Genomic DNA, 13,104 nt, shown 5'->3' with positions numbered 1-13,104 from the left:
AAATCTAAGTCCCAATGATCAAATAATGTGAACATGATGATGGATGAATCATTTAGGGCTTTTATGAGTAAGGCATGATCAAGGCCTAGCTTTGAACCCATCAAATCAAGGTTAAGGGTAAAGTGTCATTAACTATGCTCCAGTCCAAGAAATGTTGTTGAGAAAGGGGTTTTCTATCCTAAGGCAATGAAAAATGCCACATCTATAAAGGCTTTCAAAATGGAAAGTCATGTTACTCTAAAATGTGAATATCCTTTGGAAATGATCAAAAGATACTTTTAGAAAAGTCAGTAGTAAGAGTGTGATCTTGTTATAAAGGAAAAGCAATTTTAAAAGCTTTCGGCAAAAAGTGAAAGGATGAAGTGTGCAAGCTATCTAAGGATTACTCCTTGTGTTGCAATCCTGAATAGAAGGAAAATGGGTTTGTGGAAAAACTAAGTGTTTCTCTCTCTCCCACATATGTTAATATTATCAAGTATACCTGCATTCTAGATTTTGAAGCAAAGTAAGGAACTTTTGGTAAAGTTAAAGCATTTGTTTTGTTAAGTTATTCTTATTTATATCACTTTATTTTAAGTAAAGTAATAGAACTTTTAGAAATTTAGTATTCTACATGCAAATGAATATGAAGTTTAAATAGTTGTTACTCATCAAATGAAATTGAAATCTTATTATTATAATTATTGACCGAACTTAATTTCATTTGTGTGGCACCAATGTTCTAATTCCTAAAACTATTTCATTAGAATTGCCTATAATTGGTTTCTTTAGGTATATTTAAACAACTATTCATCAAGAATTGTAACTTGTGCAATCATAGAAAATGGAAATTAAAGTTGTTGATTATGATAAGTTAATTGGCCTTGAGAGTGACTTAAAAGAGCTTAGAGACACATCTTTTAGATTCTACAATTTGGTTGATCTTCATAGAAGACTTAATTCTCAACCCATTCACCCAATCACTCAGAAACTTAAAGAGAGTAGACTAGTTGAAGCAACTAGTTTTTCTATGGAAATTCATGCACATGAGATAGTGAAGGAATGTATTGAGAGATACAACCTAGAAAGAAAGAAGATTTTTTTTCCTAACCAATCTATTCTCATCTCAATTGACAAGGCACTGATGAAGTCTACATTTGGCATTCCCTTGAAGGAGTAGTATTTTGATTTTGATTTTGGATCCTCCATGTCCATGTTCAAAAATAAGAAGACCATCATATAGGAAGATATACAGAGGACATGGTTCTAGACTGCTCACTCAAAAGAGAGAAAAATACCAAAGACCCTATTCGACACAAATTTGAAAAGAGAGATTGTGGATATCCTCATGCTCCTGTTAAGATTTAAAGGCAAAGGGGATATTTTGGAGTTCATCAAGAACCATTTCTTCATAACACAAGCAATATGTATTGAGGATATGCAAATTGATTGGGTACAAATTATCTACGATGAGCTCACCTCATGGTTGAATTTGGCCAGAGGATTCAAGAAATTTTACATGTCCTCATATTTGATCTATTCCTTGGGAACTCACCACTTGTGGCCCAACCTCCCTAGCATCCTAAAATACAATGAGTACACCAAAGTATATGAATTTTACCTAGATCTACAACTACAAAGAAGCTATGAGGAGTATGTGGATATTAATGATGCCTTTACAATGAGGCTATGCCCAAAATTGTAAGGATGCCCTAGAAGGAGATTTTCACTAGAGGCAATTTCATCCATAAGCCAATTTAGATACTCATTCATCTAGTTCCTGAGTTTCTCCTATTTGTGAATATGAGCTTCCAATGGATTTCCTAAGAGGTTTCCAAGATATCTAGAAGACAATGTGGTTCTAGTCGAACTATGTCAATAGATCCTTGAAGTGAACACCCTATGTTCTAATGTGAAGGAGATTTTTGGGATTCCTTTCCCTATTGTGGTTGGCCCATATTCATGTTCTTCCAGATTAGATGCTCAATATTTGGTGTGTTGGCATAAATTTATTTGCCATTAGTGACAATACTCATAGTTCAAACCGAGTAATATAGTGCAGACCAAATGATGGCAACACAGTTCAAACCGAGCATCAAAGACACAGTTTTAACCAAGTGAAGTTGCACTTAGTGTCAACCGAGTAAAGTTGCACTTAGTGTCAATTGAGTAAAGTTGCACTTAGTGTCAACCGAGTAAAGTTGCACTTAGTGTCAACCGAGTAAAGTTGCACTTAGTATTAACCAAGTGAGGAAGCACTCAGTGATAACCGAGCTCAGGAGGTTATGGAAGAAGTTAGTTTCCACCGAGTGACACTATATCTACCGAGTCACCAATGGTTACTGAGTTCTAGGCAACATTGTATGACTAGTATGAATTGAGCCCCTACCTCTACCAAGTGCATGACGATGTCGAGTAACGTAGTGGATGCCACATATCAGAAGGTCATCAAGTCTATCTAAAGAACCTGAGTTTATTTCACTATTTGGCCGACTCAGTTATATTTTGTTTACTTGTTTTTGGCCGACCTTGCATGAATAATTATTGGAACGGTATATATATAATGTATTATATCATTCAATAGACATATACAATTGACACATTCAAGAATACACAAGAGATAGAATATTGCAAAAAAGGAGGGACATAAGATATGATATGCAAATTCATCAGTAGAAAAGAATACTCAGCAAGGTCTACCAGGAGCGAAAATGATTTCATCAATCACAGAAGGTGATTTACAATAAATAACTCTATCAAATTGTAAGTTGATCTGTTGGTTCATCCCAATAGGTGAATCATTTTTGTAAATCCTTTAACAGGGTAGACTTAACCGTCTTTATTCAAATCTCCTAACAGAGTGCATACTTGTAAAGTATGTTTGTAAATCCTCTAACCAGGTGGATCTTGCAATCCTTTGTGCTCCTAATAGGCCAGATCACTAGAAGTGATCATTGTAAGCCTTAACCGACCAACTTCATACTGTAGTAATGAATCTTTGTGGGTATCATCCCCACCCCAGTTTTACTTTCTATTTTTGGAAGGTTTCTAGGTCACCAAATCTCTGTGCATATATGGTTTAAATGTTTAATAGTTTTTTATGCAGTAGGATAGATGAGTAAATCGTGTGTATGGTTGACTTAAAAAAGTTTTATTGTTACTAATTCACCCCTCCCCTCTCAGTAACCTATTATATCTTGAATATTTCCAACAATTGGTATTAGAGCCTTTTGGTTCTCAGGACAAAGTTTGATAGCTTGAGCAAAGATCTAAGTTATGGAGATATTCAGACTGGAGAAAGTTATTGAAAATGAAAAGTTAGATCTAGAAATGGCCATGGTTCAACTCAAAGAAGAAAAGGAGCATCTTTCTCAATCCATAAAAAGAAGAAAGGAACTTGCAAGACAAATGAATGACCATCACTATGTTGAAGAAAAGATTGAAGATTTGTTACCATCAAGTAGTTCAGAAGAAGCTGACAAGGCAATCAAAGAACTTCTAGAAAAGAATGGATCTCTGCAAGAAGAGGTAAGAAAGCTTAAAAGAGAGCAAGAAATACAGTCAATTAGGCTATGTGAATTTTTGGAACAAAGAAACAAAGCACAAGAAGAATTGGAAGATAAAAGCCATAATCAATCCCATCAGCATGAAGACCTTATAGACCAACTCTCTAGTGCAAATGAAGAAATTAGGATTCTCAGAGTACAAAATAAAAGTCTGCAGAATGATTTAAGAACTGAGAGACAAATCAATGAAAACTTGGAAAATGATCTAATCTCTGAAAGGCAAGTCAATGAAAGAATTATGAAATCCCAAGCTGATATGAATCAATTAAATCAACCAAATGAGGAAAATCTGTATAGACATAAAGGTAAAATTGGTCTTGGATACAAAGAAGAAGGTGAATCCTCCAAACAAGGTGAACAAAGGAATCAAAAACCCACTTGTAATCACTATGGAAAGTTAGGTCATACATCAAACAAATGCTGGAGCAATGGAAAAGCAAAATTCAATGGTAAATGCTTCAATTGCAATCAGCATGGTCACAAAGAAAATGAGTGCAAGGAAAAACCAAAATTTGAAGGCAACTGTCACAAATGCAAAAAACATGGTCACAAGGCATTCCAATGAAGATCCAAATCATTCAATCCAGTTGAACAACTTGTCAAAGCCATATTTGGATGGGACTACAACACCTGGTGTAGATGTCACTATTGTGGAGAATATGGACATACTGGCATAAATTGTGCAAGACATCACCTAAGGAAGAAGGACACTATTGTAAGGTGCTACACATGTATAGAACTTGGTCATATAGCTAGAAATTGCATGAATATAGAAAGAATTGAAGATAAGAAGAAAATCAAAGCAGACAACATTTGGAAGCAAATGAAGCAATAGTGGATTCCAAAATCTACCGAACAAGATAAGTCAAGCAATGGCAATATCACTCAAGAAATGAGTGATTCCACCATTTCCAATTAATATTCATAAAAGAAAGTATGGAACTGCATCCTCCAAGAATTATCCTAAATAGTTCCACAAGAAGAAAGATGACCAGAATAGTATTTAGATACACTTTGATCCTAGTCTTAACAGAGTTTGGTCGGGTGCAATAAAGTTTCATTTACCAACTGAGCAAGGTAGGTTCGTGACCTTACCGAGTTAGGTCGGTACATCAATGTTTTCTTTTGATCACCAAGTTGATAGTATCTACCGAGCAAGTGGATGACAACCTATCATTTCATCTACCATTGTACCAAGAATTTATGACAAATGTTTCATCAAAAAGGGCAAAATTTGATCTCATTCTTCACTACAAACTTTGAGCTAAGTTATCTTCTACAATTCCAGAGCAAGCTTAAAGCAATTTTGAGAAAAAAATTTAAAGCCGAAGAATCTGTTCAGAATTTCTCTTCACTTACCGAACAACAATGGCATCTAGAAGTAGCAGCTCTAAGGCAAAGAGAGGCTCAAAAATGCTGGTTAAAGGTGTGGAATGGAAGGCGCCGAAATTCAAATTGGCACCAGCAATTGCAGAAATGCTTGACCCTAACAGTGCTCAGTCTCGAATTCCTCCAAAGGTACTCCTTATAAATGACATTCACTCTCATTTCAAATGTTCCATTCAAGAACTTAGAAACCTAGAAATTGATAATGCCCTAGGAGAAATGAGCATAGATGGAAATTTGAAACCCGAGCATAAGCATCTTGAAACAAAAGGGTTAACGCACATTTCACATTTGCCAAGAAATTTTCAAATTAAATGGGTTAGGTATGTACTCAGTCGAGTTCACAATGAGCAATTGTGGTTAGAGAAACTAGTGCTTATCACAAAGAAAATGATCAACAAGATTACTGGCCTTCCCATATTGAACAAATCTAAGACTACCAATACCCTAGGTTGGGAAGAATTGCAAAGGCTAACCCAAGTAGAATGGGATGGTAGAGGACTTAAGCTCAATACAGTAGCTAACACTAAATTAAGATTTGGTATTCACATCATTGCTCATAAAATTTACAGTTCCAGCCATCCAAACAGTGTACCTTGTGAAGCAGTAGATTTAGCATATAAGGTAGTAAAGAAGAATGTTGAGTTTGATCTGTCTGAATTGCTTTTGTCTCAATTTAACAAAAATATGGAAAGCATAAGGACTTCAAAGAACAATTCCTACAAATTTGGTTCACTTTTGATCTGTCTATTTTTCTATGTTCAAAAGTCTTTTCCATCAAAAGGATCAACAGTATGGAGAAAAGATATTCCCGTTCTTTATCAAATAAATGAGTTCATTGCAAAGTGAGAAAATTTTGACAGTGTTTTGGATAATTACTTTGAAGATTTTAGGGAAAGAATGAACAATAGGTTCCGGATTCCACCAAAATTGGTTGAGAAATATAAAGAAGATGTATGCTTTATGGTAGATTGTAACAAAGTATACATAGAGGCAGTTAGGCTCTGAGTTGCATGGGTGAAACCTCTTCCTTATGAGGTTAATATTAATGAAACCAAAGATATCATAGAAGCACTGGTGAATGAACCAGTAGACCCAAAGCAACCAGTCTTTGGAACTTATGATGAAGCTAAAGCTAGAATTGAGCTTTCAATCAAAATCCCTTAGGTCATTAGCAAAGGAAAGAGGAAGATTGCAAAGCTAAATATAGAACTTGGTCCTCTAATGATTACTAAAGGGAAAGGAGAAGATGATGAAGAAGAAGAGGAAACCGAGTCAAAAAAAGAAGAGGAGCCTCAATAGAAGAAAGGTAAGGTGATTATCACCAAACCTAAAAAGCAAGCTACTGCAGTCTTCTCCAGGAGAACAAGATAGGGGAAGAAGGAACCTATATTTGTCAAGCCTCCACTCACATTTGAAGTAAGGTTGAAGCAATTAGAAGAAGGTACTAGCTTCACAAAATTCAAAGCATTGAAGTTTGAGACAAGAACAGAACAGGAGAAAATGCAGATTGAGGAGTTGGTATTGAATAAAATGGGAAGATGGAAATAATCTCCAGATGAGATTGCTTCTCAGATCCCTAAAGAGCTATTGGAGAGGTTGCAACCAAGATGGGAAATTGCAACCAAAATTTTCAAAGATATCTTTGAACAAACCCTGAAAAATCTCCTATCGAGTCTCACTAATGCAGAAGTAAAGAAATCACTAAAAGATCATGAAGGTAATATGATGATTAGATTCCACACTTGTTTGATATTAATCAAAGACATTGAGCATGTTGTCAATGATGCAACAAACATGTGGAAACATGTCTATCATCTACATAAATCTAGTGAGGATATTGTTGAAATCAAAGACAATGACATCAATGATGATGATGACATTGAAGATATTCTAGGGGATCTGCATTCAATGATGATAAATGTTGAGGAAGAATTCAAGGAAGATGAAATGGAGGAAGACGACAAGGAAATGGAGGAAGAAGAAGCTTATCAAGCTAAGGAGGAAGATGATCCTATAAAAATTGCAGCCAAAGTCATTGCATCTCTTCCTCACTCTCCACCTAAAGCAGCTACATCAACTACGGAGATAGCCTCTACTAGTGAGATTGTGTTCACAACAGCTTCATCAATTGCTCAATCTTCACCTATATCCTCTTAGCTCCAGACACCATCTATACAAGTTTCTACCACTTCATTAACCAAGCTGTAGCCATCTTCATTAACTGAGGCATCATTAGCTACAATAGTAAGTTCATCAGGCATATCAACCTCTACTGCAGAGTGTATAGTAAGTATACCCACTAGTACTTCAATTTTGACAACTTCATCTGCTCCAATCTTTGCATCTGTTAGTTCTCCCATACCAACTTGTACATCAATATTGGGAAGAACATCAATTTTTGATACTGTTAGCACTTCTCTCAGTTTTCCTCTAGCTAGTCCTATTCCAGTTTTTTCAGCTAGTCTAGCCTCATCAACTATTGTTTTAGATTCAAAGGGGAAAGGTGAAATAACTACAAGAAAAGAAAAAAGATACATGATTTCCAGCAAGGCAGTGCATGAGGAAATAGACTTAGATAAGGACATTGTCATTCCTAAGATAGATTTGGATAATGCATCAGTTGATGAAATGAGAATGATCAGTCAGCTATTAGATCAGAAGGCAAGGCAAAAACAATTGAGGCATGAGAGAGACCAGGAATATAGCATTATTGAAAGTTCTAAGAATATTCTAACATAAGCTATTGGTATTGAAGTAGATTCTACTCAACACATTTTGAATCATTTAGAAGAGGCTGTATATAAATTCAATGAGGATACCTCCGGCCAAAAAAAATTGATTGAAAAGGCAGAGAAGAAAATTGACAATAAGGTGCTTGAGCACATTGCTCAACATATTGCATTAAAACAGGTAGAACTGTCTACAATTTTGAGTAATTTTGAACATTCCTTTAATAATGTAACTTCACTTTTTGGAAAACTGTGTGATGTTACCAAGTATACTAAGGAAATAAAAGAAAAGTTGAATAAAATTGATGAGGATATGAAGGTCAGTGCACAAATGTTGCAGCTTGACCATAGTTCAAGTTCATCCCATCATCTTAGAATAAGATTTTTGTCAGAGAAATAGGTAGAATTGTTGAGAGAGGAAGAAAGGATCAAGTGTACTTTGATTGACATCCAAAATATGATCCTTCCTATCATGGACACAATGCAGAAGCATATTGCCCATTCCAAAACATTGATTCATGACAAAAACTTCTCAATTGCAGATCATATGATTGAACTATCTGCAGAAGTTCAAATAGCACTCTCCACAAGCAAAATTTTGCAAGAAAATTGGGATAAGACATTGGCTCTTATTCTCAAGGTACATTTTGAGTTTATCTCTCATTTTGGACTCTTTGTGTAAATACATATTGTTTAATTTGGCATTATTGTCAAAAAGGGGGATATAGCACACTCCAAGAGATAAAGAAATAATTGTGCAAGAAATATGTGTAATGACTTGTAAATACTGTGCATATTTTATGGGGGAGATACATGTAAGAAAAATATGTGTAAATAAGACTTGCAAAGAGCAATTTTTAAAAAATTTAGAACTGTATATTCCTTTTTGCACATAAAAATCATAATTGTTTTTGTCACTAATGCCAAAGGGGGAGATTTTTGGCATAAAGTTATTTGCCATTAGTGACAATACTCACAGTTCAAACTGAGTAATACAGTGCAGACCGAATGATGGCAACACAGTTCAAACTGAGCACTGACAACACAGTTCAAACCAAGCATCAAAGACACAGTTTTAATTGAGTGAAGTTGCACTTAGTGTCAATTGAGTAAAGTTGCACTTAGTGTCAACCGAGTAAAGTTGCACTTAGTGTCAACCGAGTAAAGTTGCACTTAGTATTAACTGAGTGAGGAAGAACTTAGTGATAACCGAGCTCAGGAGGTTATCAAAGAAGTTAGTTTCCATCGAGTGACATTATATCTACCGAGTCACCAATGGTTACCGAGTTCTAGGAAACATTGTATGACTAGTATGAACCGAGCCCCTACCTCTACCGAGTGCATGATGATGCCGAGTAACGTAGTGGATGTTGCGTATCAGAAGGACGTCAAGTTTGTCTGAAGAACCCGAGTTTATTTCACTATTTGGCCGACTCAGTTATATTTTGTTTACTTGTTTTTGGCCAACCTTGCATGAATAATTATTGGAATGGTATATACATATATATAAAATGTATTATATCATTCAATAGACATATACAATTGACATATTCAAGAATACACAAGAGATAGAATATTGCAAAAAAGGAGGGACATAAGATATGATATGCGAATTCATCAACAAAAAAGAATACTTAGCAAGGTCTACTAGGAGTGAAAATGATTTCATCAATCATAGAAGGTGATCTACAATAAAGAACTCTGTCAAATTGTAAGTTGATCTGTTGGTTCATCCCAACAAGTGAATCATTTTTGTAAATCCTTTAATAGGGTAGACTTAACCATCTTTATTCAAATCTCCTAACAAAGTGCATACTTGTAAATTATGTTTGTAAATCCTCTAACCAGGTGGATCTAGCAATCCTCTATGCTCCTAACAGGGCAGATCACCAGAAGTGATCATTGTAAGCCTTAACCGACCAAATTCATACTGCAGTAATGAAGCTTTGTGGGTATCATCCCCACCCTAGTTTTACTTTCTATTTTTGGAAGGTTTCTGAATCACCAAATCTCTGTGCATATATGGTTTAAATGTTTAATAGTTTTTTATGCAGCAGGACAGATGAGTAAATGTTGTGTATGGTTGACTTTAAAAAGTTTTATTGTTACTGATTCACCCCTCCCCTCTCAGTAACCTATTGTATCTTGAATATTTCCAACATGGTGAAGAGATTTTAGAGAAAAATTAAGTTGTTAGACTATGAGGTACTTAGGCTTTAATATGATCTACTTAACTTTGTAAGAGATCACTTGAAATTGGGATATGCCTATAGGCATGTGCCAAATATTGAAGACTTATGGTCCAGGTGTCTCAAGGAGTACCAAACTCAAGAGAGGTTTTGGTCATGGTTAACCATCAATGAGATTAAATTGCATAATGATTTTGTTGATGTTTCTAACCTTGTAGATGATGGAGCCTACATGCACCCCACAAACTACAAGAAGATCAAAGGAAGCTCAATTTTTTCTACCCCACCTACAGGTCCTATCATTGACACTATGGAGGTATTATGTAGGGGATAATCAAAAGAATAGACAAATGGGTGGGGTGGACCCAACTGAGGAAGAAAAGGATTGGAGTACTAGTTCTATAAGTAGGATGATAAGGATAATGGGAAAGAACAAGAAAAGTTAGTGGCCAAACCATCTTCCCCCATCCAAGTCATCAATTTGGATGGCAACACTAACCCCATGGATGGCTAGGAACAATATGCATCTTATCAAGGGGATAGCTTATCCCTTTTGGTTACCAAGGTCACTACCTTTCCTATTGCTTCTCAAAGAAAGCCAACTCCCTTAATTCTAAGGAAGTTTTTCGATCCCACTACCTTGTAGTCTTCTATCAGTGTGCTCTCTATAGAGTCATAGCTCAAAGAGACCATTGATCAGAAGAAGAGGGGATATGAGAAAGAAGCTCCATCAAAGGGCTTGATCACATAAGTCACTTCCTCTCAGCTATCCAAGAAGATAAAGGAGTAGAAGACGATTACTACATTGGCTACAAATTCAACAACTAGTCATATACTAGCAGAGATTGATGAGACACAAAAGGAAGGAAGATTTTAGAAGCTTTCTAAAGATGACTTCTAGATCAAGACAGTAGATCTTGGTATCCCTTTTCACAATTCCATGGTGAATATGTGGAAGTCTACTAATGAGAAAATCAAAGATAAGCTCTAGGAGAGCTTAGAGAAGAAAATGAAATATTGAATGCCTCAAATAGAGAATTGATAGAATACATAAGGTTTTCACTTGAGAGCACTTTTTTTAATCAATTTAACCCAAATGTAGAGGAGAACAAAAATCTACTCCTAAAGATACAACAAGAAATGTAATTAGGGTAGGTAGGTCAAGCATGGGTAGATTAGACGAAGGCTCAAGGTCCCCTATTAGTGGAAAATTTGAGAAGCCTAGTATTGGATACTCACAAGCTTGGGAACATAGCTTCAAATCATCAGGAAACCATACAAAAAGTAGCAGACAAGTTGACAGAGCAATTGGCCCTTCTACAAGAAGTAACTAACATGAAGACAAATGTGGCCATTACTCATAGGATTCTGACAAAAGGAAAGGATTTGTTGTTTTACTGGAAACAATACTTTGAATTCATTATAGAAATCTCTATGAGGTCAAAAAATGAGCTCAAGGATGTACATGACTTGGTGAAAAAGGTTATTGAGAAGTTGTTTCAATACTTGAAGATATTGCACACAAAGTCCTTTGTGTCCACTAATGGAAAGCTCATGGATATTGGAAGAATGAAATCAAAGCTCTTAGCATTTTTCAATGATGTCATTGACCCACTCAATTTCCAAGTGTCCAAGATCTAGGAACTCTTAGCAACAGATGCAATCACAGGGAGAGAATCATAGAAGTTCCAATCAAGGGTAGCTAGAATAGATGAATTGACAGAGAGGCACAACTACTGGATAGTTCAAGTTGACAACATCATTATTCCAGATGTCAAAGAATTGGGCACAATTACTCTTAAGAAGACATGATATTTTGATGTTTTTCCAAAAATCTATCATTTCTCCCCTTCTCTCTATTTTTGTAGCCATTTATGGTATTTTGTTAGTCTGTATAACAGGCAATGATTTAAGCTTGTCCTATTTTTAGTTTATTTTATTTAGAGATGCTTTGCAAAGAATTCATCTAGTGTAATCGGCTATTTTGAGAAGGCTTATAAATGTAACCTTTTAAGATGTTAATAAGATCAACAAAATTCACTTTGGGAAAACCCTTGTAGCTGGGACTACTATGTGTGACTCTGAGTCCATTTTAAGTTTTGATGTTTTTTAAGTTTCAATATACTATATGGAATTAATGTGCTAATGTTGAAGATTGAATGAATGTGAATGAAAATTTTTTTTTTTCCTTCTTTCAATAGATTGCATGTCTTATTTCTTTAGCATAAGAATCTCTTTTTTTCTTTGTGTTGTACATCATAGTGTGTGTGTTTAGTATAGTTAGTTGCATGAGGAAGCTGAAAAATGGTGTGTGGAGAAGCTAAGAGATAACATCAACTAATTGTGTAATCTAGGAATGACCTATTTTGCCATCTCTTCCTTTCTTCATGCAGTCATAGTTGCTTATGTATGTTTCTTTTCATCGCATTGTAGGTTAGAATAGATTGCATGTTCTGAGTTAGTCCCCTTTTCAACTTCCTAGGTTGTTTAAAGTGTTGAGCAACTTGGTTTTTGCCTCTTTTTCTCTATGGTTAAGAGCATACCCCAAAAACCCAAAAAAATAAATCATTGCATATCTTGCATTCAAAAGGGATTTGTACCTTTCAATTTAGGGTTCTTTAATAGATAACTACACTGACCCATTCTATTGTTAACATCTTTTTCCTCCATAGGCCATTGGTAAAATTAAGAGTCAAGGTATAAACAAAAAAGATAAGGAGACAAACTATTAACCAACAATATCTTAGCATTTATTATTAGGGTAGCATTTGTATAATATTGGTTAATGGGACTATGCACTAATTCACAATACCCATCTCTAAAAATAAATTTTTCTTCCAAGGACCTTTTGGGATAAAGGAAATAGTGTTCCAAAGTTTAGTCAATATATACAAATTAAAATGAGATAATAAAAATAACAAAACTACTAACAAATTATCTAATCACTATAAAGATCACTTGTCTTCCTTTCTATTATAAGAAACAATAGAAAATTGGGTTTAGTTGAAATCTTAGATTTCATTTGATCTAACATCCTATCCACCCTATCCAAAGGGTTATATCACATATCTCTATGATTCTCACAAAACATTTGGCTAATGCTGATCAAATCAAACTTCTATGGAAATAGAAGAGACATTTTAGTTATATACTGCAAACAAGCTTGTCAACTACACCTCATTTTTTAATAGATTACATACCAATACTTTTCTATCATAGCACCATTGAAGATAATTAGCAATATGATTACAT

The sequence above is a fragment of the Cupressus sempervirens genome, chromosome 4 (genome assembly GCF_028749045.1).
Source record: "Cupressus sempervirens isolate cs-2001-9-10 chromosome 4, ASM2874904v1, whole genome shotgun sequence".
Taxonomy (NCBI): Eukaryota; Viridiplantae; Streptophyta; class Pinopsida; order Cupressales; family Cupressaceae; genus Cupressus; species Cupressus sempervirens.
Note: the sequence above shows the minus strand (reverse complement) of the source record.